We start from the raw sequence: 27,340 nt of genomic DNA on the forward strand, positions 1-27,340 counted from the left end.
TGCACTGCAACTGTATCTCCTTGTGCTCAATACATTAAAGTCTTCAAAGTGAGTTTTAAGCCAGAACAGTCGGTACTAGCTGAAGTAACTAATGAGTCACTGGTTAATGGTAAAGAAATGCATCAAATCTCTGCATTTCAAAATCTAAATGAACAAATAATCATTGTTCTTTGTCAGAGACCGCCAGTTCATGCCATTAATATGCTGTCTTTCAGTTTTTGTATTCACAAAGTACTCTGTGTTGAAGTGTATAGATGGCTCATTTTGAATTCATAAGCCAGTCATGCAGGAAAACAGAGCACCTTTCTGTGATTCACTTTCAGATGGGAAATGAACAGAGATGGTTATGCCACTCTATTTGTGGTTCTGCTGGATCCAGAGAGATCACTGTTTGCATAATATCTTTCTTATAGGTCTCCTTAACCTTTGCGGAAGGCTTATTGACTCTCACTAACCTTGCAGGGAGGTGCTGGAGGACAGGAGATGATGAGCGTGCTCAGTGTATGGAAAAGGCCCATGTGGGGGGTTTTCCACCCCCACCTGCCCTTGCTGAGCAACACCTCTACCAACGCTTTGCATGACCTTTGCCTTCTGATCTCTGTTACCATGGTGAAGCCCCCAATGTTGTGAATCCAGGGCCAATAGACATATGGTACAGTAGCACAGTGTGCCTTTGATGTACTTCCAGCAGGTTCTGGATAAGTATAATGCTGGTTAAGATAGAGGTTAAAAGAGAAAGTGAGATCACAAATGTGAGTTGATCTCTGCAAATTGTCAATTTTGTGTAAAATGTAGGTTCGTTGGTCAGACTTTCATGGTCCCTCATGGCATTCAAAAACTCTGTCTGGCTGTCCACGCTTCCGCAACTTTTAGTATTATCCTCCTCTGGCCACTAGGGGCATGTTTGCCCTTAAACCATTCCCATCCTACAAGATTTCTGTAAAGAAGTATAACATAGTAGACATCAAAACCACTGCCATTTGCAGCAGTTTAGTAATGTGCTGCTAGGTGTAGCATCATGGTACAAAACCTACCTAAATGAATAGAAAATAAAATTGTCCCTACAACCCAATAAGAAAAACTTAAAACATGCTATATAGAAAAAAAAAAAAAAAAAACGCAGATGATCTTTAGATGAATGTCATGTCTACTGGCAAAGGGTTTTTCTCCTCATTTCCTTCTCTTAAAATCTCATTCTTTTTTAAATGACATATTTTACCACCATATATACTTTTTTAAATTGTACCAAATTGCAAAAATTAGCTGAATCCACATATTTATTGTACCTGAAAAAGTCCTATTGTTGCTCATGCATGTCCTCAATAGTGTTCAATAAAAGGCATATAACCTTTGCTATGCTTCAATGACCAAGGTTGCGCAGGTACCTGTACCATTTCGCTTTATATTCTTTGAGGCCCTGTCTGACACATTTCATTTGTGATTGATGATGATATTTAAAGTACAATTATAATCCTCCAAAGATCACATTTAGCCCATAGTGAAGTGTTTGGTCAAATAAAGCTCAAGCCTTTCAGTTTCCTATTTATAGCCAGTACTCTGTGGCTATAACGTTGCAACCTTTTGAGGGTTATGATAAAGAATTTGTAAATGATTCATCCATTATGTCTCATTACATCTAAATAGGATGGGAGGATGTAAGGTGCATTTTATTTCTTAGTGTCAGAGCAAAACAGTGAGCACGGCTGTGTCACATATGAAAGTCATTTGATTTGACATTTTTGAGTATGTGTAACTGGGCTTTACGTTCAGTGAAAAGTCTATTTTTTTTGCTGTTGAATCCAATGAAGAACTTGTACAGACCAAACAACGTCTTGCACAAAGCCCTCACCTCAAAAACCTCTCACGATATACTGAATGGACCTTATGAATGAATTCTAGGCAGGAAAGGTGGAAATGAGAGATATCTTGGAGAAAAAGAAGTGTAACCAAATACTTTTTTCAGTGAATGTAAAAGAATTTGTGAAAAGGTTAAATCTTTTTTAAAGGCACTTTGATTTTAAAAGTCACATTTAAGCGAAATTTTTGGCATTTCAGTGTTTTGAAAAGAATGCATTCTCAATATATCACAAATACCGCATAAAGTATTTATAATTAGTTTTTTTAGCACGGATAAAAAATATTTTTTTAAGTGACTAACTGTATTAGACCAGGAGATGCAGCTAAGAGCAATTTTCTGTCAGGGTCCAGTATGGACAGGTGGAATTAACCACCAGTCTGCCACTAGATAGGTTAGTAACACATCAGACAGAACCTATAGTATTACTGTTGCAGGAACACAGTTATTTTACTCATATTCAATGTTGAATCCAGAGAATGGGGTCTTGATGTTGGTGGTCTGGAGGATACCGGGGAGGGGTCAAAACAAGACAGAGAGCCATCCTTCATGTCTGACTGTAGTGGTTAAAGGGCAGCCCGGCTCTTAAAGAAAACATTAGCATTTAGATTTGAGAACCCCCCCTTCCGAGCAGCAGGGAGTAGTTGCGTCACACCTCAGACTTTTTTTGACTTGAGTGGGCCCAAGTGGCCGCTCCATACCCCTGATCAATCTCTCAATATGCCTAAATTGCTTTGGATGACCTCCTCATGAAGAAACAGGATTGGTCATACTGATGCTCCTCCAATCAATAGCAGATGCTATCATGGCCTATCAACAATGAAGTGTTTTTAATGGAGGTCAGGGCATGGAAGATCTAATTCATTTTAATTTGTAAATTGTGGCATGACAAAATTCTAATCAGGCCGCTTTGCTATCAGATATGCAGACTTCTGAGTCTCTGGCTCTGGCGCTTGCTCTCGTTCCTTCTCAACCTCATTTGCATTCATGTCTGTCTATGAAGCCACACAGGACTGGGAAGCATGAACATATACATGACATATTAAATATCAGTCAGCATTGAGGATCACTCAATGTGGAGCATTTCTTTTGCAAGGTGTATCATCTTTACCCAAGACAAATTTTACTCGAGACACACCCTTGCACGTGTTCCACCTCATTAAGTAAAGATTGAAAAGATTACAAATAGGACATGTGCAATTTATTATCTTAATTAATTCACTGTCTCCTCTCAGAGACAGGCAGGGCGGCTCTGTCATGTAGAAAACATTTTTCGGTGGGGATGTTCATAGGGAGCAGGCGCTGTGTTGTTTGCCCAGATTAGTGTAAGAGGTGAGCGTTTTCCATCTCCCCTACCATTTCAGCTAAATTTGCCTCAGCCACAGTAATGTGCACCACGGGATCTTTCCCCCCGTGAGCGGAAATGCAATTGGGATGGGATGTGGCTGTCCGTTGTGATTGCGCTAAGATGAACCCGCCTGCCCTTGCACACGGTGCATGAGTGAGGCCATGCAATGCTCATCGACTGCGAAGGCTTTCAGTGCAGCAGAGAAGAGGGCAGGTCCGGGGGGTCACTCTCTCCACACAAGGCAGCACGCTTGCTGAGCTGTGACCAATGCAATCGGTAGAGAAGATCACCATGCCATTTCAAATGGATTAAGCTTCCTTTGAACATGGAGGGAAATTGGCAAAAACCTCCTATTATTGTTGGTATAAACAAAGAATAGTAGGTCGCTGTCATTACAGAAATACTCAAGTCAAGGATGCTGCCAGTAAAAAAATAAAAGCTGTGTTTTGTGCACTATCAAAGGGCCTTGACAAAAACCAAATGTGAGGAATGCACATTCATTTAGGAGGGATTGTTCTGAAACTGTTCAAGGTCTGTTGTACCTCCCACTTCAGTTGTAACACAGAAATCTATGAGTGTATTATGAACAATAATTATTGATGAGGCATGGGTATTGTGCTGTACAGAAAAAAGGAAGCTTCAGCAGCACCAACCCCCGTCTTCACTCTCGAGTGTCCCCATTGATTTATCAGGACTCTATTTTTAGTTGCACATGGAACAGTAATGGATTCATGGGAATTAACAATGATTCATGTGAAGCTAATATCAGAGATTTCAGAAGCTTGATTAATGCTGGAGGCATTCAGCACCTCAACTCCCCAATTATTCATAATATTTCTTCCACTGCATAAACACAGTCACTTCAACCTTATCAGAAAGGCTCGTTAAAGGAGCAGGTGTGTCTTCGTCTCTTTTACCCTGCAAATTGTAAGAAGATCTAACGGGTTGCGATTAATAGCATGAACTTTTCCCTTCATGGTCCAGCTGATAATGGATTTGGATTCCTGTTATCAAAACAACAACTCTAAAACCACACAATTGAATTACCCATTTACCACTGGTGGTACTATATCTAGCCATGCAGATCATTAGGGTTTTCTTTGCTGATGTTCTCAACCACTGGGATTTCTGTCACTTCCCCAATACAAGGAGGTGAATTCCAACCTCTGTCTCCCAGTCATAGTGTAAATTGTTTGTTTTCCTATAATCTAATTTCTCTCTTGCATGCTTTGTGCAGCAAATTATGATTATTAAAGTATACCCTTGCTATTTATACTTCTGCGTCAAATCGACGGCGTAGCCTCTGCGTAGCCCCCTACCCTACGCCGTCACCTACGGCGTAGCCTGACGTGCACCCTGTGATTGGTCGGCTGAGTAGACTCGCAATGCCTCCGAGCCGACAGGAAGTTCCCGTGCTTTGAAGTAACTTTTACTAGCGGCCAAAACGCCGACTGTAACACGGTGGATCGATATATTTGACCGTCACAACCCGAGCGAAATGACTCGTTTCACTATCAGAATGGGATCCATTCGGTCGGTAACATTTGAAAAGGTTACACCAGCCCCATGTAGACAATTTTACCCCCATTCACGTTAGCGGAGGGCTAAACCGGAATTTAGCCTGCTCGGCCGGCAAAAGTCAACACAGTGGACGCTGTAGCGCTACCACCGACAAGCGTTTGGGGGTGTAATCGCAGAATGACGGGGACACCGACGCACAAGTATAAATGCATGGCTACGTGCGTAGCCTACGACATAGCTATGCACGTAGACCCTACGCAGAAGTATAAATCAAGCTTTAGAGTTGACTTTATTAGTGATTGTAAAAGGTCTGGTGTTTTAGGATTGGTAGGCGGGATTAAAGGCCCTTTCAGACTCAACCACAACAACGGCACCACTGCGTCTGAAACCCATTATTTCCAACTGCTTGCACCGCTCCTCGATTTATGCGAGAGTGTGCTGAAACCAGCGGCGAGCGCAGATCAAATCGCGTTGTGTTGAAAGGGGCCTTAAGAATGGACCAGAACAAGAAAAATGGCAAAAAGCACAATGAGGTTGACACAGTTGTGCAGTTATTTAAGTTGTATCATCAGAAAAACCAACATTTAAATTTGTATATTTATTTAAAAATGATAACCGTTCGTTTCATCATTTGCTAAAACAGCTAATTTTTTCTACCGAAAATGACGTTGACAGGATGGATACATCACGCAGTACTGATTGGTCAGGGCAAAATAACAAGCCCTCCCAAACAGAAAACGGCCAGCATGAACATAATGTCAGGCTGAGTAATGAAGTGGAACAAAATGGCAATTCAGTCTGATTGTCAGGCTAGGTTTATACAGCATCATCTGTTGGTCTGCAATTGAGTTAAGAATCAATTTGATGGTTTGCTTCGTTTGCTTAGTGAGCACTTGACTTGTCTGATGTTGTAGTAGATCGTAATAGATTTGACTGGTCTTATAGGCCTGCAGTTTAGATCAGTTTAGTGAGTGCGGACATTTACTTCTAATTTTGTGCACAAACCTTAAATAATGTCATTAAAAAATTGTCTCCTTCTAATACAATGTACCAGTTACTCAAACTAATCCACAGACCTCACTGTGAACAATTTTCACTGGTACTTCTTTCTACAGAAGAAATAATCTACACTTGAGTATCAAGCATGTTTATTTGAAGCAGTGTCTTGAATGCAGTCAGTGGAAGAAGTAATTTCAGTGTTATCACCCCAACGGATGCATTAAGAGTCAACAGCAGAATTCAGATTGTTGTGAAAAGAGAAAGAGAGTGTTCACACACTGTGTTCAAGATTTGATAGTGTGTGTTCGTGTGTGTAATGTAAAATTAGTTTGAATGTGTGTGTTCAGGCTTGGCACTCTGTCTCTGATGTCGTTTGGTGGGTGCACTGGTGTGACCCCTGCCTTTGTTAGGACAGCATAGGCATGAATTCTTCTCACAAATTTGTATTTTACACCAGTAACTTCTGCCGCTGTTCTCCACCAGGTGGGAGTCCTCTTCTCACAACATTAACCTTACCTCAGAACTCCAGATAGCATCTTGTTGTTGTTGTTGTTGTCGACAAGATCAATGAAGCACAAAAAGCTCCTTCAGCTTAGTGTTGACTTTATGAAAGGAATTATGAAACTGTTCTTATGAGTTTAGTCTTTCAAGCAAGACCTTTCTTATAGCAACTCTGCAATCTGGCAGAGAAGATTCAGGTCTCCTGGTGAGTCAATATGTTTCCTCTCCGAGCTTTGTTAGCAAATTTTCAGTATAAAAATACTTCTCTTTATTGTCCTGTACCATTAATGCTTCTGTTGTCACATTTTTCGTTCATGGTAATGGTGTTATGATATTATTGTATACCACCTGTCACCCACTGTATGTATGCTTAAATAGGAAGAATTGTGGCATAAACAAAAAACCTAAAACTGGCTTTTGACATGTTAAGGATTGTTTATGTGTATACAAAGTGTCGTGTTGAATGGATGTGACAAGTCAACCCTGTCTCATAGAAATCATGTTTATATACAACTAATTTGCAAACGCAAATACATTTTGAGGAAAACATAATGCCATCCGGATTATGTTTTCTATCAACAAAATGAGGAAATGTTGTTTAATTAACAAATCTGGTAAGTCACAGAAATGTTGATACTGAATGTATCCATAAGATGATAACCGTTTCATTTCTTTTTCAACAAAATATCAGAGCGCACAAAATCCACTTCAGCATTATTAAACTTTTTATTGTTTGCCACTTGCTGTACTTGTGGCCTGTAGTACAAAGGGAGTTCAGCCTACTCAGAGTTAACTCAGGGTTATCAAGCAAACTCAGGGTTGACAAACTCTGACCGCCTACACTGGTGTTAACGGTACTACGACGGTGGATAAGATGTTGGTTAGTTGAGTCTGCGTAAACCCGGTGTTAACCTAATTGGAGCCTAATTGGAGTCGGTGCGCGTTTGCAAACAAGGGGCATGTTCGGCAATTTTTCACAACCGCGCATGCTTTGTATTTCTCCAGAAGAATGCTGCAAAAATATATTATCGTGGCAGCTGACAAAGCCAGGATGTAAAAAAAAAATTTTTCTCGGTTTGTTAACCCTCACCCTGATTCCGTGTTTTTTGGACACATAAAACAGTCAATCTAAATATGTGAAAACACTTAGGATAATTCAATTATAGCCTACAGATGGGCTACATCAAAGAAACAGACCCGTTAATTAATTAAGATCTCCTCCCTGAAATCACGAGGCTGCAGTGCTCGCTGTATGAACATAGCCTAATGCTGATATGTTTCTTAACTTAATTTCAGCTGCAACCGCAGTGGAACAAGTCAGGATGAAATCTAAAAGTGGTGTGTATTAATATCCAACTTCTCATCGTTAACACTGAGTACAGGTGTGGTGTGTAGATCACGTATACAGGGTAACCTCGAGTTAACCACGGACAAAACCTGCTCGGAGCAGTTTAGGGATGAAGCATAAATTGCCAAGGCAACCGACCTCGGGTAACTCCTATCCACCTTTCATAGTATGGGTTAATCAGGAAGTTACAACCGATGTCAAGAAGTTACTCCTGAAGTTACCTGGATAAGCCAGTTACATCGCTTTGTAGTACAGGCCACTAGTTAGTTGAAAAATTATGATCTTGGTTTAATACAGTAAAAGCTCACACCTAAGGGGTCGGGGCGTGCCATAAAAAAATGATAAATCTATGAAATATAGTAGAAAATAAATTAGAAAATATAAAGAGGAGTAAGTTTAATATAAAATAAATGCAGAAATATAAAGTGGAGTAAAATAAATATTAAATACAAAATAAGAAAGAATAATTATAAGCATACCTTTAGTAGAAGATATACTTTATTAATCCTGCGAGGGGAAATTTATGTGTTTATCTATTAATTTTTAAAAATATAAAATGTATTTATTATTTGCATACAAATTATGTATTTCTTCTGCATTTATTTAAAAATATTTAATGTTATTTATTTATGTATGTATTATGTATCCATCTTATTTTTCCTTATGCTTTTCTCAATTGCTTTTTCTTTTCCATGTTGTTTTTGCTTTTCCCTACGGCTTTTGCTATTTACTGAAGGGCCAAACTGTCTATCAACTGGCTTTGAACAGGCCTTCCTGCCCATGTTGAGTAGTCAGTTCCTGCAGACAGAAGTGATGCAACTTGCTCATGCGCAGCGTGAACGTTGTAGTGGTGTCGCTACCCGATTTGTATATCCTGTACTGAGCAAGTGCAACTCTCAAAAGTGATGAAAAGGAAGAGAGATAGACACAAACTAATATATTTAGATTACAAATTTTGTCATATCAAATTATTTTGGGATTGTTCCCTAATAAAATGTTGCACCTCATCCACTCAAAAACATAATGCAATCCAGGCAGTGATTCCTTTTACGTCACCGCAACATAAATTTAGTTATATACTGTATAAAGGTAGCAGTGGGCTATTAGTGAAAAACAAGATGAGTTTTGTGAACGACTACTTTTAAATGATGGAGTGCAAAAGATGCAAGAAAAAACTTCTATGCTGTCCCTTTACATTACATAGAGTGGAGTTTGAAATAAGTTTTTTCAGTCAGGTTGCCTAGAGCGCTCATCTGTTTTCATCCTTGACACACTTGCGCCAACTCAAAATACTCTCAAGTCTAAACTGAGGCTGCAAAGTAGATACCTCTTCAAGATTAGTCAGATCAGTTACAAAGAACTGTTGTTTCAACAACACTGTAATGATTTACTTCTACATTTAATTAGATCTGCTGTTATGTTGGTCCATTCAGAATTCATTAAATGCTGTTTACATGAAATATACTGTAGATTTAACACAGACTTGGTTACATATGTATCTACATTTTTATTGGATTAACATTAATTTGGGCAAACTTTAATTTAGCCTCAGTGCTTAAACATATTTTTTAATCATAAAAAGAATGGAATCTATCCTTACTCTGGGAGCACAATTACTGTACATATTGTAGTACCAAAACTTTACTTTTTACTACTGACTTCAACGCTGAAAATAAAGGTCCTACAAATTCTGTATAAGACAAAAACAAACCAAAATGTACAATGTGAAAGCTGCCAGTGGGTAGAAGAAACAGTCTGTACTAGAGTCAGTGTTGAGAATATGAGATGTCAACGAGTTCAAGTCCAGGTTATGTAATATCTTGTTGCCTTGAACGTACCTTAGACTCAACAGTGGTACTTGTGTTAGACATTGTGCTTCAGTCCCTTTATCTGAAGTTGAATTGGATTGAATCGGATTGTGAAACTTTTGAGTTGATTTACATTAGCTGATGCACACTGTTATCTGGAGCTCTACCCAGATGCAGTTTGAGAGTAAGCCACTTCAAAACTAAACAATATGATGCGACTCTTCCTCCTGTGTTGCACTGAGATAATATTAGTTTGAAAAAAGTATTTCAGTCCATCAAAAAATGAAGGTAAAGCATTTAATTTTGCAGTTGTTGCCATTAAATGAATGACAGCTTTATAATGGATACTGTGCAAACATTTTAAGTTACTTTAAAAAGAGAGTTATTGTATGTGAAGCACATTTTCAAAAGATTCACAAGTTTTTACTTTATATAAACTGTTTACCACCATACCTCCAAATTATCTCTGTGAGCTGCCCTTCTCTTCCAAATACTTCATCCAACCCTTTCATATCTGAAATGTTTTTTTCATAACTCACAAATCTTGGAAATTGGACTCAAATGTCGTTCATGAATGAACCATGAACTGAACTTAAATATTTTAAAAGTAGCATCCACACCCTGCCATGCAATCAAGTACTTTTTTTTTTGTATTAACAGGACTTAATATAGGCTTTGATCAGCCTTTCAAAATAATGTCAAAGCATATAAAACTACATTTAGTCATACACAAATATTGTTGAAAACTCTAACAGCTTACCCTGTTCAGCACTCTGGGGGACTAAAGCATATCCCAGCATGCAGTGGTTGAGAGGTGAGATCTGCCCTGGACAAACTTAAGACCTTTCTGATGTGGGCCCACATAGCTAACCACTGACGCACTGTGCTGTTTAAAAAACCTCTAATCCAACCTAAAACTTTTTCCCTGAAGAAAATTTATGAGATGTCGTAACAAACCAAGGCTGTTGTCGTAGCAGCTGTTTCTGTCTGCGAGACTCTTTCTCATTGTGAGTGTCGCAGTTCATTTTTCACACGTTGTCAGGAAGGCAGCTATTTATCGCTTTCATTGTGAAACACGTATACGTATTGTATAAAAACGTAAACAAGCGTGTCACAAAAAGATGAACAATGCTTCTCCTTCTGAATAAAAGGACAGGAGGAAACAATAGACGAGGAGTTGCAGTTACACACATGAATGCAACTGGCTGTTGTTGTTTCATATATTTCAGCTGAGGACCAATCGATGAAAGCGTACAATCCCATTTTGGCATATTCTTTTACAGTTGTGATGCACCAATATGCTTGTTTTGGAGATAATGTGAGACGAATACTGGTAGTTCCTCATAGCCTAGTACTGACAAGTGTCAACTAAAGTAATAACATTTTTGAGAGCTGTCCTTCATTGATGATAAAGAGTGTATAAAGTTTGACTTGGATCACTTTGATCACGTTGATATATCCGTTTAAATGTTTTTTATTGTACTATGTTGTGCTAGGTAAATATTAATTTGTTCTAGAGCTGCTTGCTTTAACATGTGTGATCACATTTTCCACCATTGTTTTTTTATTCTAGTAGGTAAACGTGACTTGCTTGTGTGCATTTCTATCAGTAGTTACTAGCATGTGTAACTAGCCAGGAAACTGATTGTGCATCAGTGCTGTTGCTATGGTTACCTGCAGGTTAACATCAGTTTCATCAGATTCACAGCTTCTATAAACCTTCAACCTTCTTCAACAACAACAAAAAAAAACAGTAATAGAATTTTTTATGTAATTAAATTTTAATTTGATCTTAGCTGTTGCCCCTTTTGCCTCGAAATGAGTCGATAACCTGGTACTTCTTACCATGACTCCACAAACCAAGTGGTTAGTCGGGGGTATTAGTTTAGAGATGCCTCTAGGGCTGTACCAAAATGTCATTATTTGTACATTTGAAACTTCTATTGAGGTTATTAAATCCTAAATCATCACACACAAAAAATAATTAAATCCTTATTTTCAATAAGGTGAGTTAGTCTTTTTTGTTAAGCACAGGCAGAACGTGTGCATAGCTCAGCCCTACCCTCGGTCCAACAGACACACTGACAGAGAGCAGAGGAGAGAGACAGAGACAGCGATGTAACCTAGTGGTCGCTGAGTCCAGACCTCACATTCTGCACTCTGCTGAATGAATATTCATTTAACAAAAGCTGCACAGCATTTGAATGTTGATTTAGAATTCAAATGTCCATGTTATGAATGGAGCTTTGGCGTTATGAATTCCTCCTTGTTTGGAGGGATAAAGAGACCAGGGCTAAGTTCTGGGGGGGAAGTTCTTCACTATAGTTACAAGGATGTTGAAATTATAGAATGGATCTCATTTGAGTTTGGATGTAAAAGTGGTTTTGAATTAGATTATTTTTATGTGAAAGACTGTGGGGACTAAACAATTGGAAAGAATCCTTTCAGCTAGATAATTTCTTTGTGGAAAATTTTGTCTGTCTGCCATTGCAAGATTGCAAATTCCTTGAGGGACAGACTATGCTGTTAATACCTTTATTACTTCTCATTAAAACTTTTGGTTGTTTAGCTCGATCAGCACAGAACATGTATCTAGAAATGAGACTCTGAAACAAATTATAGTTATCACAATATGATCCAAAGCATGGACATACAAAAGCTTTTCAACACCTGAGATAATATAAAAATTTCTCTTCCAGTCTTCGGCCATGTAATGTAATATGAAAGATGGGCAGAAAGCAGAGAGGAGTGGAGGCCAACGTCTCATCACCTGGTCACTCACACCGGCAGACAGACAGAGCGCTGGCCGTCTGTCCACTCGTCTGATTTCCATCCCCGTGGCACACCGGGTAATAGAGATCAGTAATTGGGTGCTATAAATCCTGGCCGAGGACAAGGTGGGTCAGAACAGGCTGATTACTTAGGCATTACAGTCAATCTAAGCAAGTCCTTGAATTGAAAGATTTGGTGAGGTGGATTCTCATTATCAGCCTCGGTGCATGTATGCATTTGTGTGAAAGAGTAAGGGCCAAGGTCCCCTTCCCATCGCCTGTTGTAGGATGACATTACGCAGTGCTCCAATGCCCTCAACCGTGCAGACTCGTAAATATCACAACAAATTTATTTTCCTCATCCCTCACAGTTTTATAAGAATGTTTTCAGAGTCGTCAGAGAGCGGTCGGAGGGCCCGTCTGGAGTTTTAAGACCTCTCCGACCGAACGGCTCCTCAGTGCATTAGGGACCTCTGTCTGGGTGACACATTCACGGCAGATTCGATGTTAGACCACAGGAAGGTTTTCGGTTTCAATCTGCAACAGGCGTGCAACCAGGACTCTGACTCTCGCCATCTGCTGTCATCATCCCCCAGCTGCAGTTTCCCAGAGTAGTGTTTATATTTCAGTGTAGCCAAAACAAGCTCTGAAGGTGATTAGCCCCGTCATTTAACATGAAGCAGATTGATGGCTATACGGTGAATGCACCTTTCTGTTATTTTTCATCTCGGGGCCTATGAGCTAAATCCATTTTAAGCTTCTCAGTAAGAAAAGGAGTCTATGGAAGGTGAATTAGAGTGTAAAGCCGATAGTCTTTCTCTCAGCATTCTCTCCAGCTGAGGGTGTGACTTACTGGATTATGGGAACAGTAGTTTCTGCTCCAACCCCCTTAAGTTATCTGATGTGGCTTTTATATTCCTGCCTATTTTGATACAGTTTTGTTTTTTTTTTTTATCGAGAGCGCATCGGCACATTCTAACTGTGACTTTCTTCATCACAAGTTATGCTGCTCCTTTGTGCCATCAGTCCCCCCCAAAAGTCTTTGATTCACAGTCTTCAAAGTCATTTGTCTGAAGAAATAAAATCAGCAGAAGCCTGAAAATGTAAAATCATGCTATGAATAGTGATGTGGCTAGGAACCAAAATATGGGCTAAATGAGCAAATGTGATCAATTATCTCAGTAAACATTTAGAGCTGTAGAAAAATATAAGCAAGAGAAAAAGATATATGACAAATTTATGCTGTGGCATCAGTGCAAACCCCTGCAGTGTGAAGTGTTCCCACTCAGAAAAGCACTCATGCTACCATCATCCCTCGACTCCTATAACAGCATGCTACTTCACTTAGCAGCCTCCATTTGGGATACAGCACAAACACTGTTTTAGCGCTTTTATCTTAATGCACTGCAACACTCTGCAGCACTAAAGGCATGATTATTGTACAGAGATAGGAGCGGCGTGCATTTAAGCAAGACATATTTAGACAGGAACTTAGCACCAACCCAACCACTCAAGGGCAGATGATTTTGTGATTCTCATTGCTCATTCGGTTCATTTTGTTAAATGGACTCTTTCCATATATTTTAATATAACACTAATTCCTTGCATCGTTATCCCAGTTTAAACCATAATATCCTACTGAGTGTGTTTACTGTTTTGGAGAGCAATTTATTTGCCAGATAGCAGACTGTTGTCACTTTAACCATCTGCTGGCTGGTTCAGCTGTGAAATACTCCTCAAGGAAAAAAAGCAGCTGAAGGTTAGGGGGATCACCATGAGGTTGGGTTCCTTATTTCCATTTTTGTGATGGGAGCTGAGCGGCATATGGCTGCTGTCGGCTTTGTGGTGAAACCAGGTGTGGAGGTGAGCCTCAGCAAAGCTTTGCTGCCACACCCATCTAAAAGCATCTTCAACATGGAGGATAAAACGTCCGTCACCCCCAGCTCGGATCATGTTTAGACCCAATGTGACAGTGAGGCTTGTTCTCACACTTTCAGAGGCCACTGATTTAATAGAGGCACGGTGTCAGCGCTGACCTCATCCACTGATGTCTTCACAGCTAATGCCCTAACATGTGACATTGACACTCAGCAAGACAAACAGTAAAAGACGGAGATGGATTGGCAGAGAGACTCATATATCTCTTTGGATGGAGGAGAGTGACGGACAATAGACAGCAGTGACAAGAGGAGACAACAAAATCAAGCATGACATACTTTATTTAGTGACGTCTCATAGTAATGTTACATGACATTATTTCATGTTACTGCAATGTGGATATGCATGTTCTGAGCAAGTATAGTAGCTATTAGTATAGTGCAGTATGGCGTTCTTGCTATGCAAAGTAATGAGCATGTGTTCTGGTCATTTCATGTTATCTTTTGCACGCTTAGTATTGCAAAGAAAAAGTTCTAAAAATGTATTCAAATTAAAGCTAAAAACACTTAAAATCAAGCCATTTAAAACTAAATTACATCAAAATGGTCTGAAACAAGATAAACGTTGTAAAAACTTGGAGGTTTGGCTTTAAAGTTCATTTATTTGAACATTAAATGAAATGCAATGACATACCATATACCATAGACCTCCAACCAAGCATAAGTTTACTTCAGGAGCTATCAGTTTTGATCGGAGGACCAATACTGTCCATCGTAAACAATGCAGTCTCCCCTCTCTGAGTTTTGCCCAAAATACAGATTACATTTCTAACATTTGCTGCTAAATTACAACCATACAAGCCCGTAGTATGACACTGTCTCCACCTACAGTCAAAGAAGAGATTAGCCGTCGCACCTGGCCACATGCACCAGCACGCCCTTAATGATGAGACTGAAAATATACCATCGTTTGGTTTTTGTTTTCCGCCCTCGTCCGTATTGGTTATCATTGCAGGAATGTTCTTTGCAAGGGTTGTAACACCAAAACTTTTTAAACTTTTATATTGAAAAAAAAAATAGCTCTGAAAAAAGTAGCAGCCAAAGAGAAAGGAAAGGTCCAGTCCATTTTCATACAGAATGGATGTCCTTCAGAAAGTCAGAGTGTTCAGAAAGGCTGCATACAGATTGAAAAACTACCAAAATCACTTATCAGCTGCTTTTGTGCCACTGATTTACTATTTAGTAATAAAAGCAGCTTGTATTGTTAACCTTCTTCTGAATTGTTCTCTTCTGGGTCTAGGTTTTTCAACTTAAACCACAGTTCTTTGTGCTTATTAATTAAAAGTATCATTGTCAGCATCAGCAATAACCTATCCTGATATTACTCAGTATGAGATAACAATTAAAATTTATGGTATCAGCTATCCCATGTCTGATAGCAGTATCGCGGCTCATATGTCCAAAAGTACAATTTTGTCTTTTGCAACAGCCATGTCATAGACTTGAACTTAAAGGAAAACCCAGAGATCTGTTCAAAGTGGGAGATAGTCAACATTACCAGAGCTGGCAAAAAGCAGTTAGCCAACAGACTGTAACATCATGCTTCAATAAAGCTGCTGTGGTCAGAGCAGTCAGCAGAATACAAGATAGAAGAGCAGCTTGTTTAATCAGGGATGTTTACGAGATTATGTGAAATAATCAGCCTTCAAAAGGTGCTGGGACATGCTGGACCCAAATTAAAAAATCCCCAGTCCTGTTTCTTGTTGCCATTTTCCTCCAAATTGAGCTAAAATAGGTTTTTAAAGTAAATTATAATTGAAATAAGGGAAAATAAAACTGATCTGAAACTAACATCAAATTCTGAAGGGAAGTAGAACTGATTTGAAAATGTGGAACCAAGGTAACCTTGATGTGATTCTTCTCCTTGCTACGCTATGGTGTGTTTTATTATGTTTGTGTTCTATTATACTCCATGTTCATACATAGCTGAACTCTGCTTAATGGACTAACCTGCCAAACTCACAGCAGCACAAACACAAAGGACCTGCTCTGTTTTTAAAATGATTGAGCCATGACTTGTCAGCAAGAATCTACTTTCGCCCTTGAATACTAAATACACTATGTTTATGCAAAGTCACGTACGCATTCCCAAAGGATCTTAGGCTGGATTTCCAAACTCTTAAAAACAAATCTTAACATGTTGTCAGCATAACAATGTCAATAAAATGACACTTCACTTTCTGTGTCAGTGAGGTATTTTTTATTCCCCCAAAAGGAATTGCTTCATTAGACCCCCTCCCCCCAGCTCTCCACATTATCTAAATCTGTGACACATTTTCTACAATCAGTCTGACAGCTGCCCTGAAACAAATTAAAATGTATGAACTGAAAATGCAAATGAAATCCAACTCATTTCAAAAAGTTTTCTGTTGTTTAAATGTTTTCTGTAATCATTGTTCACGCTGTGTAGGGCAACCCCAGAGGCATATTTTATTAATATTTAAAACTCTATTTTTATAGGCGAGTTTCTGGAATAAAAGTTGCATAAAAGTTTGAAAAATTGCCTGTTCAGAGTTGAGTGCCTTACTTTTCTATTAGTTGGTAATTGCTGGAGACAGTTTTCTTTTCCTTCTGAGGTCTGTAACTTATTAAAATGAAGTTCTATAGTATAGTACTAGTAAATGTAGTTTTATGTGTGCTCTGACTGGTATGTTTGAAAACACATGATGTGCAAATACATGATGCATCTTATTTAAAACGATTAAATAAGACGCATCATGTATTTACACATCATGAGACTTTTGCATCAATGCATTAGGTAAGGTTATATCAATCATGGAGGTTTTACTTACTGTATTTACTTAATTACTTACTGTAAATGAAGAAAATTCAGATAAACCTCTCAGCATCACTTGGGTAGTGGCATCGCACGCATTTAATGTACTGCTGATTGTAAAAATTTCTATTATCAATTATCTGCATACTCATGACCTTTCATACTTTTAGTAAGGTAAGTCATTGTTGGGGAGCAATGCCGAAAAATGCAGCGCCAACAGACTGCACCACATTCAAGGTTATTACTGTGAAAATGGCTAGAATACCTTATAACACAATTTAATTATTCATATGATAATATAATAATTATAATTACTCAGCCTAATTTTGCTGAATCACATCGTTTCCGTGTGGTCAGGTAGTGGTTCACAGCCGAAGGAACGGGGACCACAGTGAGTTATTTGTAACATGCAAGTCACAGAAATGAGCTATGGTGTCTGTCAAGTAAAACTGCAAGACATGTTGCAGGTCTACATTTGCAGTCATGCATGAAATCTTAACAAGTTGCCATGTCTTGAGCTACGAAAAACTTCAGTTCACAGAGAAAGTACACTTTGAGGCAGTGTAATAGCTTAACTTTAGTACTATTGTAGTGATTTAGTATTGCTCAAGTTAAGGAGCTCACAAAAGACAAATTTTTTAAAAAGCAGCCAAAATGGATGCAGCAAATGCCGAGAATCCCTGACTTTCAGTCCCTGTTATGGGGCAAGTTCCAGAAACAGTGGATCCTACACTTCCCGTAATGCAATTTAATAGCGTCACTTTGTTACACTCTCCATGCCCCCTGTTTGTAACAGACGCTTTCTGTTGTAACCATAGACTGTATATAAAAACATTGTAGTCTCTAAACCCAAACCAAGATTACCCAGATGATATCATGAGGGTTTATAACCTCCTCCAGAACCACAGACATACTGTGTAATGCATTACCATATATTATTGCGTTCACAGAGTGGTACTCCACATGATGAGAAAACTGATCTTGACGTGTAAAATCAGTGGAGTGCCTTTTCAAGTTGCTCAAATGTGATAATTGGTGCAAAAAAAATTAAATAGGAAAAAAAAAAAGATCATTGGAGATTTTGTTGTAACATAGCTGTGTGTTCATACTGATAGTAAGCTACTCGAAGATGTATTGTTTTGAACTGATTTAACATGATAATAAATTAAACTTGAGGCTTTTTCCCTGAACCTGGGGATGAAAGTCAGGTGCCCAACTATCATCTGTATAAAGCATTATATACTGCCCTGTGTAAATCCACGTGTCAACATCTAATCAGCCCAATTTGGAAATGAAATGAAGGGAAGACAAGGAGAGAAAAAGAAAGCCAATGGAAAATGTAGCTGAGGGAGGGAGTGGGGGGAGAGTCACCGCCGCCCACCATTGCCTGGCCCTGACACCTTGTGAAGAGTGCTCATTCATCACGCGGCGCAGGGCCTGAGCCTCCGTAAATCACTGTGGATAAAGGACGTGCCATAAAGAATGGAATTGTGAAGGTAAGGGTTTTAAATCCCCCTAGATGATCCGAGATAAACACGGAGAGACTTTTGACAGTCCCTCGTTACCGCCACGAGCGAGAGGAGCTGTCACCACTCCCTCCTTGCCTTTCATCTCTTGGTAACAGTCTGGCTGCTAATATCCTCAATTATCTCTGCAATATGTTGCTGGGAAAAAGGGAAAGTTCCGAGGAGGCATTCACACAATTTAAAAGTTTTAATTTGACAGCTTGTGGTGTAATGATGAGGGTAGAGGGGCCTGCAGCCCACACTGAGTGTGTGACAAGTGATTGGGCCGGACTGAGAACGGTTTGTGGATGTCAAGACTTTCTGGATCAGATGTCAGGAAGCTAAATAGATGTTTCACAGATTGATGTGGAATAAAGCCCCTAGTTCCTAATTGTGATTGGCAGCGGCATTTCATACTGGCCTGGTAGGAAAGCAAATATTTGTTTCAATTCCTTCCTCTGAAATCGTTTATACAACGAAATTAAATAAATTAAATTAATCGATCTCTAGATGATACTTTAACTGTCTTGTGTGAGGTCTTAAACTCCTCATGACATTTTGCTCCCTGTCATTTGAAGCCACTACTGTTCCTAAATCCATCCCAACATGCAGGAGAGAGAACAGAGAGCATTTACATAGACAGAGCAGCCGTCCGTCTGATAATGACGGCTAAGTCGCAGTGCATGATGGAGACACAAAGGGCATGAGACTGTCGCATGAAGGTTGACTCTCAGGAAATATCCTCACAACTAGCTGGGCAGGTAATTGTCTTTTTCCCTTCTTTCTTCCTGTCCTGATATATATACATAGCTTCAACTTGGAGGATAAACCAATCGATCATTCCAAGTGTCTCAAGTAATAAGTGAAAGTGATAAATCACGGCTTTGCGCTCAGGTTTATGAAATATTGTCCGTCCTGCAGGTGTGGATGCATTATCTAGCAGTCAGTGTTCCTGGGCTTAGGTGCTGGTGTCAGAGCACGTAGGCAGAACTGTGCTGCGACTAATAGGAGGATCCGCCTACGGTGGAAGTGCCTACTCCATCAAGGGCTTTGTGCTGCAGTGCAATTAGTACACAAAATATTAACATAAGGATCAGACGTGGTGTTTCCAGCGGGGCGCAACTTAAAAGTTCAAGGTAGTTCACATTGGCGTAGTTGTGATCTTTTTTTACTGGAGTAATTGCCTCAGGTTCATTCAGCTTGAATCAGTATAAGGTGAAGTCGGTAGCCTCAGTGGCATAATGACAGAGTACACACTTTCGTGCTCACATTAACAGCTTTTTCTTGATAGATAAAAGTCCCAAATAATGGCTTCTGTGATGGAGTGAAACCAGGATAACAAATTGGCCCTTTGTGATAACAACCCCCCTGTGAGCTTGCCGGGTGTGAGAGATAGACAGACAGCTTTGAGGAGAGTCAGGTCTGTAGCAGCTTTGCGCCAGGGGAAAAGCTCCATGCCCTACAGAAGGATGGATAGTGTAGATTTGTAATGGTTCCTCTGCTTTTGACAAAGTAACCCAACCTGCAACTTTCATCCTCATTGGCCGAGTGAAAGGGCATTGGCAGAGGAGCTGGCCTGAGATAAGTAAGGTCTGTCGCTCTGGCTGGTACATTATAGATTGCAGCCACCTCAATCATGTGCATGAGACAAGCAAGCTGTCTCCTGTGACAACCTCCCTTTGACTTGACATGCAAAAAAAACAAATTGATACAAAACGGAGGAGGGACTGAAAAGAATGCGGGCTGAACAGATGTGGGAGGTGATGTCTTCCTCCACAGTTTTTATTTAACATTGCATAATGCAAGACTTACATTGCATTATAATGCTGTACACACTTCTTCTAAAAAAAAAAAAAGGTAGGACTGCGGGACAGAATGATGTCCAACACCACCCTATTGATCCCCAGCCATGTAAATAGATTTGATTTTAGATTTTGAGATATGGCATGCCACTCCCCCAAAAAAGGAATGCGAATAAAATTTACATAAAAAAAAAAAAATCAACAACACTGTGTTTTCCCAGAAACTATATACTGGTTATTCAGGATAATAACAGACCTTTCATGAACAGTTTAGCAGCTTTAACAGTTTTGAAAGTTTTAAAAGTTTTGTTGTGACTGTTTAAGTTCCAATAAACTTATTTCAGACTTTGTTGAGGACCTCAAACCAAATGCCACCAACTCCATTGTGTTGGGGGGGGGGGGCTAGGTATCTCAAAATTCTCAAATCAGTGATTTGGGTGAACTAACCCTTTAATGCACACAGTCATACTCAAGCCACACAGGTGTTTTCACTTTTTGGCTCATTAGACTTTTTCCTCTGACTGTGTGGGCGTGTACAGGCTGCAATTGATTGACATCTCAGTGAATCTTTTGTTTGCAGCACCTGTTTCACCACATTGACTCTGATGTACAGGGCCTTTTGCAACCTATACTATACAATCAGTAGTAATTAATACAAAAGCAAGGAATCTTATCAGCTTGTAAGAATTCTTCCATTTCTGCAGGTCAGTACCATCAATGGACATTTTCTGTGTTGCTGAAAATGGGGAAGAATCTTCTTCTGTTACATGTAATGCAAAAGAGATTACGCAACCTCGGCTGTGTGTTTTATGTGGGTGTTGCCATGGACGAGTACAGTACTTTGTTGATCAAAGTCACTCTGAAATAGCTGAGATATTTGACAGAGGAGTTGGGCTGAGGAGATAGATGTTTCCTTTTAACCCACACTCCTCCCGAGTCTGTTCTCGCTCTGGATAAGCCTTTGACTTTTTGTTCTTGTTTTGACCGTATGCACAACACAAATCTCTTGTTATTGTAAACCAAAAGCCAGGTATTAGCTCTTTGGCAAAGTCTCAGACAAGGGTATTAATCACATGACCACAGTTCACTGAACTCTGCCTTGAAATATGAGACTCATTTCTCCTTCCTGGATAATCAACTTAGGAAAAAAATCTGATATTTCACCTTGAAATGCTTCATAACTTGCTTGCGGGGATTTTAAACTTGTCATGCTCATGCCTGATTATACTAGACTGAAAACTATGAAATAAAAGCTGTGATTCTGCAGCACAGCTTCTCTTAACACATGCGCACCACTCTGTGTATGCCAACAACCAAATTAATAAATCTACATGAAGGCTCATTAATTGTAGTGTAGTTGTCCTACTTTTAGAGCTGACAGCAGATGCGACATTTTGCAAACACTGTATTTCGGTCATTTATTTTATTTTTTTCTTTTTAATTAAATTTTTTGTAGCACAAAAGACAAATAAAAATATATAAAAAATATGAATTATGCAGGAGCGGTAAGAAACCCCAAGGGCTTATAGTGAAACCTCCCCTTTGGAATTTCAGTTGATATTATATGAAATTATTACAGAAAAAATAATGACAGTAATGATAAATGATTAAATAAAACATACACAACACAGACACTTAACTTTTAGCCATGACATAAGTATTTTTTCATGTTTGACTTAAATACTGACAGTGATGGACAGGTTTTGATATAGAGGGCAATATTATTCCAAATTTATGGACTTCTGTATTTTATGGAATATTGTAGAGTTGTATGATAATAAGGGAGATGAATATTCTTTGCTTGTCAGGTTGGATATGAATGTATGTATGAATATATCAGAGTTAGTTAAAAACCAGTTATGAAATACTCTTGGTAGGCTATGATTTTGAACCATACACTTATACATAAACATACATGTTTGATAGATATTGATGTTGAAAATGGATAAAATATTTAATTTCTTGAACAGAGAAGCTGATGGTTCATACCGATTTGATGCAGTTGCCAATCTTGGATTAAAGTGATTTTTTTTTTTGCAGAGAAGAAGGATAATTATCGGCCCAAACAATGTTATAGTATGAGATATATGTGGATACAATAAACTATAATAAAGAGTTAAAAGACACGACTGATTTTGCCTACTAAATGGACCATGGACAGATTTATCAAACCATCTTTTTTTCAGGAGCATCAATCAGTGACTCACCCTGTGGGATAACTTTAGAGGGTACATGGGGAAAACATGGGAGACAGCCCTGTGCCTTTTTTGTGCATATGGCTATAGTACAGTACATCTCTTTAAAAACATTTAAGCTGTGGTTGTACTTACTAAGCTCAGTTGTGGCATTACCTTTCTTAGCTTAGAAGTTAGACAAGTACAACATTATGTAAGAAAGTCCTTAAAGCAACATTATGCAACTATTTTACCTTTTAAATAACAGCTTCAGAATCAGTGTCCTGGTCAGAGCTGCTGTAACTCACCTCATTACGACAGTGGTGTAAAAGCGAATTGCACTCTGAAACTGAAGGAGTGGCAAGGAGCAAAAAATTAATTCTTACATAATGTTACTTTAATTTGGTGTATTTTGAGTATTCTTATGTTATACGTTAAAGGAGGAAACACTACAAATTTTTCATTATCACAACTGATCATTTCAGGGATATCACTGTGTCTTTGATTCTTGGTTATTTGTTTAGTTTTTTTAGTTTCACACACCATTTTCAATGGCACCACAGTATTTTATGCAAATGACCCACTTGCCAGATGCTGAGTTTTAACACAATAACACCCTGTTGAGTAAAAATACTGCTAAAGGACAACTTTGTTGCTAATTACGTAAACATCCAGTCTCCACTAACATCCACATAAGCTCGTCTCACTGTGCTAGCCACTACTAGCAATCCAAGCAAAACAAACATTATACAGCAATTCTTGTTGGTAACCTTTTTTAGGTTTATTGTATTTATAGATCATTTTCTGTGTTTTTTTGTGGTTTATTGCACTTGATTCCTCACACTGAGAGGCAATCCATCCAGATTAAGCTCGGAATGACCATTATCTTTATAATGAGATCTGAATCTGCATTTTGTTACTGTGGCCAAAGCTGGGACTGCATGTCAGTTGTCACTTTTGTAACCCTTTTCCAGATCTCTGAATCAACTTTAGATTTTTTTCCCTGTGTTATATAAGTCTGGTGTTCTGCTCATTGGCTGCTGAGACAACTGAGCCAATCAGAACAATGATAGCAGGATTTAAAATAGTTAGAACAATGGTTACAAAAAATGGCATGTGGCAACATGTTTATTTGGAGTCATCGATGTTTAGATGTCAGTGGATGGAGGAGTTAAGACAGGCAGCTAGTAGTATTGTAGACATGTTAAATAATACCAGTAAGATTGAAAATCAGAGGCGTGTTTCTTAAATGACTGACGTTAACAAAGCCTCCAACAACAAATGTATTGCTTTTTTTACACACTGTCACGTGTATACACACACACACACACACACACACCAGTCTTACAAACAAATGCCAAACATGGCCTCCCATTTTTAAAAGTTTGGAAAACCCCAATTACTTGGAGTGACTTGAGGAAGAAAAAAATGACTATTCATGAAGGCGGTCAGATGTTAGAGGTCAAAGTGGTTCCCTGATGATTCCACGTCCTCGTGCTGAGCAAAGCCTCTTCTGTCACCTCCGCTGCTGCTCTCCTCTCAAACAACGCTCTGCATTCAATCCTTTCAGGAGAAGCTGTGCCCTTCCTACCAACATGCTGATGTTTAATTCATTCCCGGACACCTGGGGGACGCTCATAACAACAACAGAAAAGAAACAAAGGTGGGGTGGTGGGGGACTAAATGTTTGCTTTGTATTTGCTATTGGTGGATGTGAAATGAATGAAGGGCCCGAAATCAAGACCAAGGAGACTTAAGACATTTGAGAGGGATCATCAGTGACGGGAGGCTGTGAAGACAAGCACATCCTGTTTCCTTCTGTTTTGTTTGACTTCAGCAGTGGATGAGGGCAGTGAAGATGTTGCTGGACACCTTGGCGTGCTCCCTCTTAATCAGAGGTTGATTAAGCGCACTTTCAGAGGCATGGATTAGGGGGCTCCCCTCGGACTTGGCTAAATTGGTCGTAAGGGAAAGACAGCAGAGTGTTGAGTGCTGCTGAGGGAACTTTTGATGTGTCAGTCAGAGAGTCTGGCATGGTTTACTTTTATTGACCTTCCCATCCTTGATTTGTGACAGATCCCCTGGTGCTGGGGTAGGTGGGGAAGGTTAGAAGAGATTCAGCTTTTGAAGAATTTCCAAATTCTGCTGATCTGGTAGAGCTGCCACAAGCATTCCTGCAATTCATAACAATGAAGGGCATGGAGCTTCTAAGCATTTGCAGCCTAGACGTTTTTTGAAGATTATATTTTTGTCATTTTTGCTTTATTTGACAACAACAGGTAAAGACATGTGGCAAGGGTCCTGGGGCAGATTCATATCCAGGACGTTGCACCTACATGGTGTGCATCTTAGACAACTGATCTGCCAGAAAGTCCTGGCCTAGTCAATCTTTCTTATCTGGTACCTTCCATCAGTCTTTCATTTAAATCTAAACAATGGTTTTACTCATATCATCTTGTATCCACTGTTAATGGATTAAACAAAGTACCGCTGCTCAGCTCTAAAGATATCTGCCTCCCTGTATGGACAGTGTGTGTCATTTATGGATTTATGGTTAATAATAGCCTGATGCTTTTTCCGCTGTCAGACTGGTTTGTAACCCCTTCACCGGAGGAATGGCATTATTCATGTTGCGGCGGTGGCACCGCTATTAATGTAATGAGTCAGGCTGTTAATGTGATCCCGCTTCAGACACAAAGGGGATCTCTCAACCTGAGCTCATGCTGCAGACAGGAGACCTCTGTGCCCTACATAACAACGATAGGACATGTCATCGCTGATTTATTTTGCCCTTGAACCTCCTAGTGATAGGACCATGTGGGATAGCCTTTAAAAGAAGCACCCAGAGATGAAATGAATGCTGTGTTCCAAACTATTGAAAGACGTGCACTACAGCTGAAGGCTTTTAGAGGCACTGCTGTAATCTAAAATGTGCTATTTCTCACACATAGCACAGCTCTGGTATGGGCTGATCAGATAGCTCAAGATGAATCTGACTTGACCTGTGAGCAGCAGTCACCGCCTCCTGCATTGCCGGCCATGAGAGGAATTTGCAATGGATTCTAGATAGATAGAAATCAATTCGAATTCAGCTGAGGCACCATACCTTGATAAGGCATTGCTACACCTATACACACACATTTCATAATGAATAGATAAGGATTAATGTAATTTCAAACTGTCAGTGCCTGCCAGATGGCATGTCATGAATGAGCTTATCATTGTGCCTTGATTTTATTTACATCCAAGAACTTAAACATCCTGGTTCATTTGTGTCCTATCCATAAACACAGCTCCATGGTAACCATCCATGGAGGTGCATCCTCAGAAGTGTTTTAAACAGCCTTATTAACTCAGTCCACTTGCTCATGTAATTAATGTGTGCTTACAATGCAGCTAATATCCGCTATGTAACCTGTGAAGACACACAATAATTATGTGACCGATTGAGTGACAGAGATGAGGAAAGCAAATAGAGGAGGCCTGTCCTCAGCCTCATCAGGGCGAGCAGTGTGTTGGCCCAGGTTAATAGGTATTCTCCAGGGAGGGATTAGCTGGATTTAAATAAAGTAAGGAGGGAGGCATTTGATAATAGTATAATAATGTCAAATACCCTAAAAATCATATATTGTCACGGGCCATTTACAAGTTCTTGGTCCAACACTTTATGAAGTTCCCTACGCAGGCATTAAAAAACATTAAGATCCTGTGAAAGAACACTTTATTTGAGCTGGACACTCTGTAGTACCATCCAGAAATAGCCAGCCATCTGTTTCCTGCTTTTGCACCAGCCAAAAACTGAGCTAGACAAATTCTCAAACTGACTCAGACTTGAGTGAGGAACAAAGGAGGACAAAAGTGCTGCACAGTACTGTAACTGAAAATATTGCAGGACCAAAGTCCAGACAGGTGTCTGGATCCTGAAAGTCAGCGCGGGCAGAAAAATCTTACTTTATAAGGGGAATGCCACTTGTAGTAGAGTAGACCTGTGATCGATTGGGATGTGAAGTGGCTTAGCCGTGTGTCAATAGCTTCCCCTTCTCCCTCAACCCTGTGATAAAACAGAGGCTCATGGTACTAAATCTCAGTAAGGTGTACACCTGTGAAACTGCCTGTATGATTATATTTTCATCTTATACCATGATTTACTTGATCTGCAGCTAGTTCCTCTGATCACGCAATCCAAATTGTCAAACTTTCACTCCAGCAAACTCAAGGCAGGACAGAAGACCTAGAGGAGAGGAGTTAAAGGTTGAATTGACAACAAATTAAAATGCGCTTCACAGCGCCATAGATTGAGACAAGGATTTAATTGGCTCCATATCAGGGTTAGATAGCACCGTTGTTGACTTTTGATTAGAAAAAATAAAAGAACAAGGTGACTTGATATTGTGGTGATAAGCAAAAATCCCAACCCGATCACATCAATAAATTTCTCGGGTGCACGTAGGTGGCTCACCTTGTAACCAATGACAGTGGCCGCAGTGGCTCGCTGGCAGATAGACATCAGAGGTTTTCTAGTGAGTGCGCATTGTCATACATTTATTGCTGTGTGTGCAGTGTCTGTTTTCCTTGCAATCGTTGTAGTGGTTCACAAAATACTGTTGACTTTGAGGTCAAGCATACATTTCTGGAGCATTGACGTTGGCTAATTCACAGCTTGTCACACAGCAGCTCTTCTAAATAAAGGTCACCTCTGAGCAGCACTTTATGGCTTTATATCTGTTTTATAGGCAACCGTGCACATTCACCACTGTACATTATCAGAATAATGAATCACTTTTGCATGTTCTCTGCCTTCATACAAGTCTTTGTTTCAGTGGGAAGCAAGCTGTGTACTCCCAGGGTACACCATACATCAGGTCAATTTCAGTTTTTAAAGTAAAAAAAACAAAACAACCCAGGTTATTAAAGCAGTGGATCTCATTTACAGGCTAAGTAGGGAGATCTTGTGCATCTGCCTACTTCAAACATCATCAGACCAGACAGACAGAC

At 39.5% G+C, this 27,340-nt stretch overlaps 1 protein-coding gene across 3 annotated transcripts in view; it reads left to right on the top strand.

Annotated features, from left to right (window-relative positions):
* LOC119894787 (RNA binding protein fox-1 homolog 3-like) overlaps positions 1-27,340 on the top strand; it is a 366,346-nt gene that overhangs the window by 10,021 nt on the left and 328,985 nt on the right. Inside the window, exon 1 of one of the 3 annotated variants that reach the window (XM_038707502.1) lies at positions 20,777-20,875. The exons of 1 other annotated variant lie outside the window; for it this stretch is intronic. The gene's annotated coding sequence lies outside the window, so the exon portion shown is untranslated. Of the gene's footprint in view, positions 1-20,776; positions 20,876-27,340 lie in introns of those variants that run through there. One more of the 3 variants, XM_038707469.1, reaches the window with a different exon arrangement.

This window comes from Micropterus salmoides, unplaced genomic scaffold (assembly GCF_014851395.1).
Source record: "Micropterus salmoides isolate LMB-PRFRI ecotype aquatic unplaced genomic scaffold, ASM1485139v1 Ms_hic_scaffold_10, whole genome shotgun sequence".
NCBI lineage: Eukaryota > Metazoa > Chordata > Actinopteri > Centrarchiformes > Centrarchidae > Micropterus > Micropterus salmoides.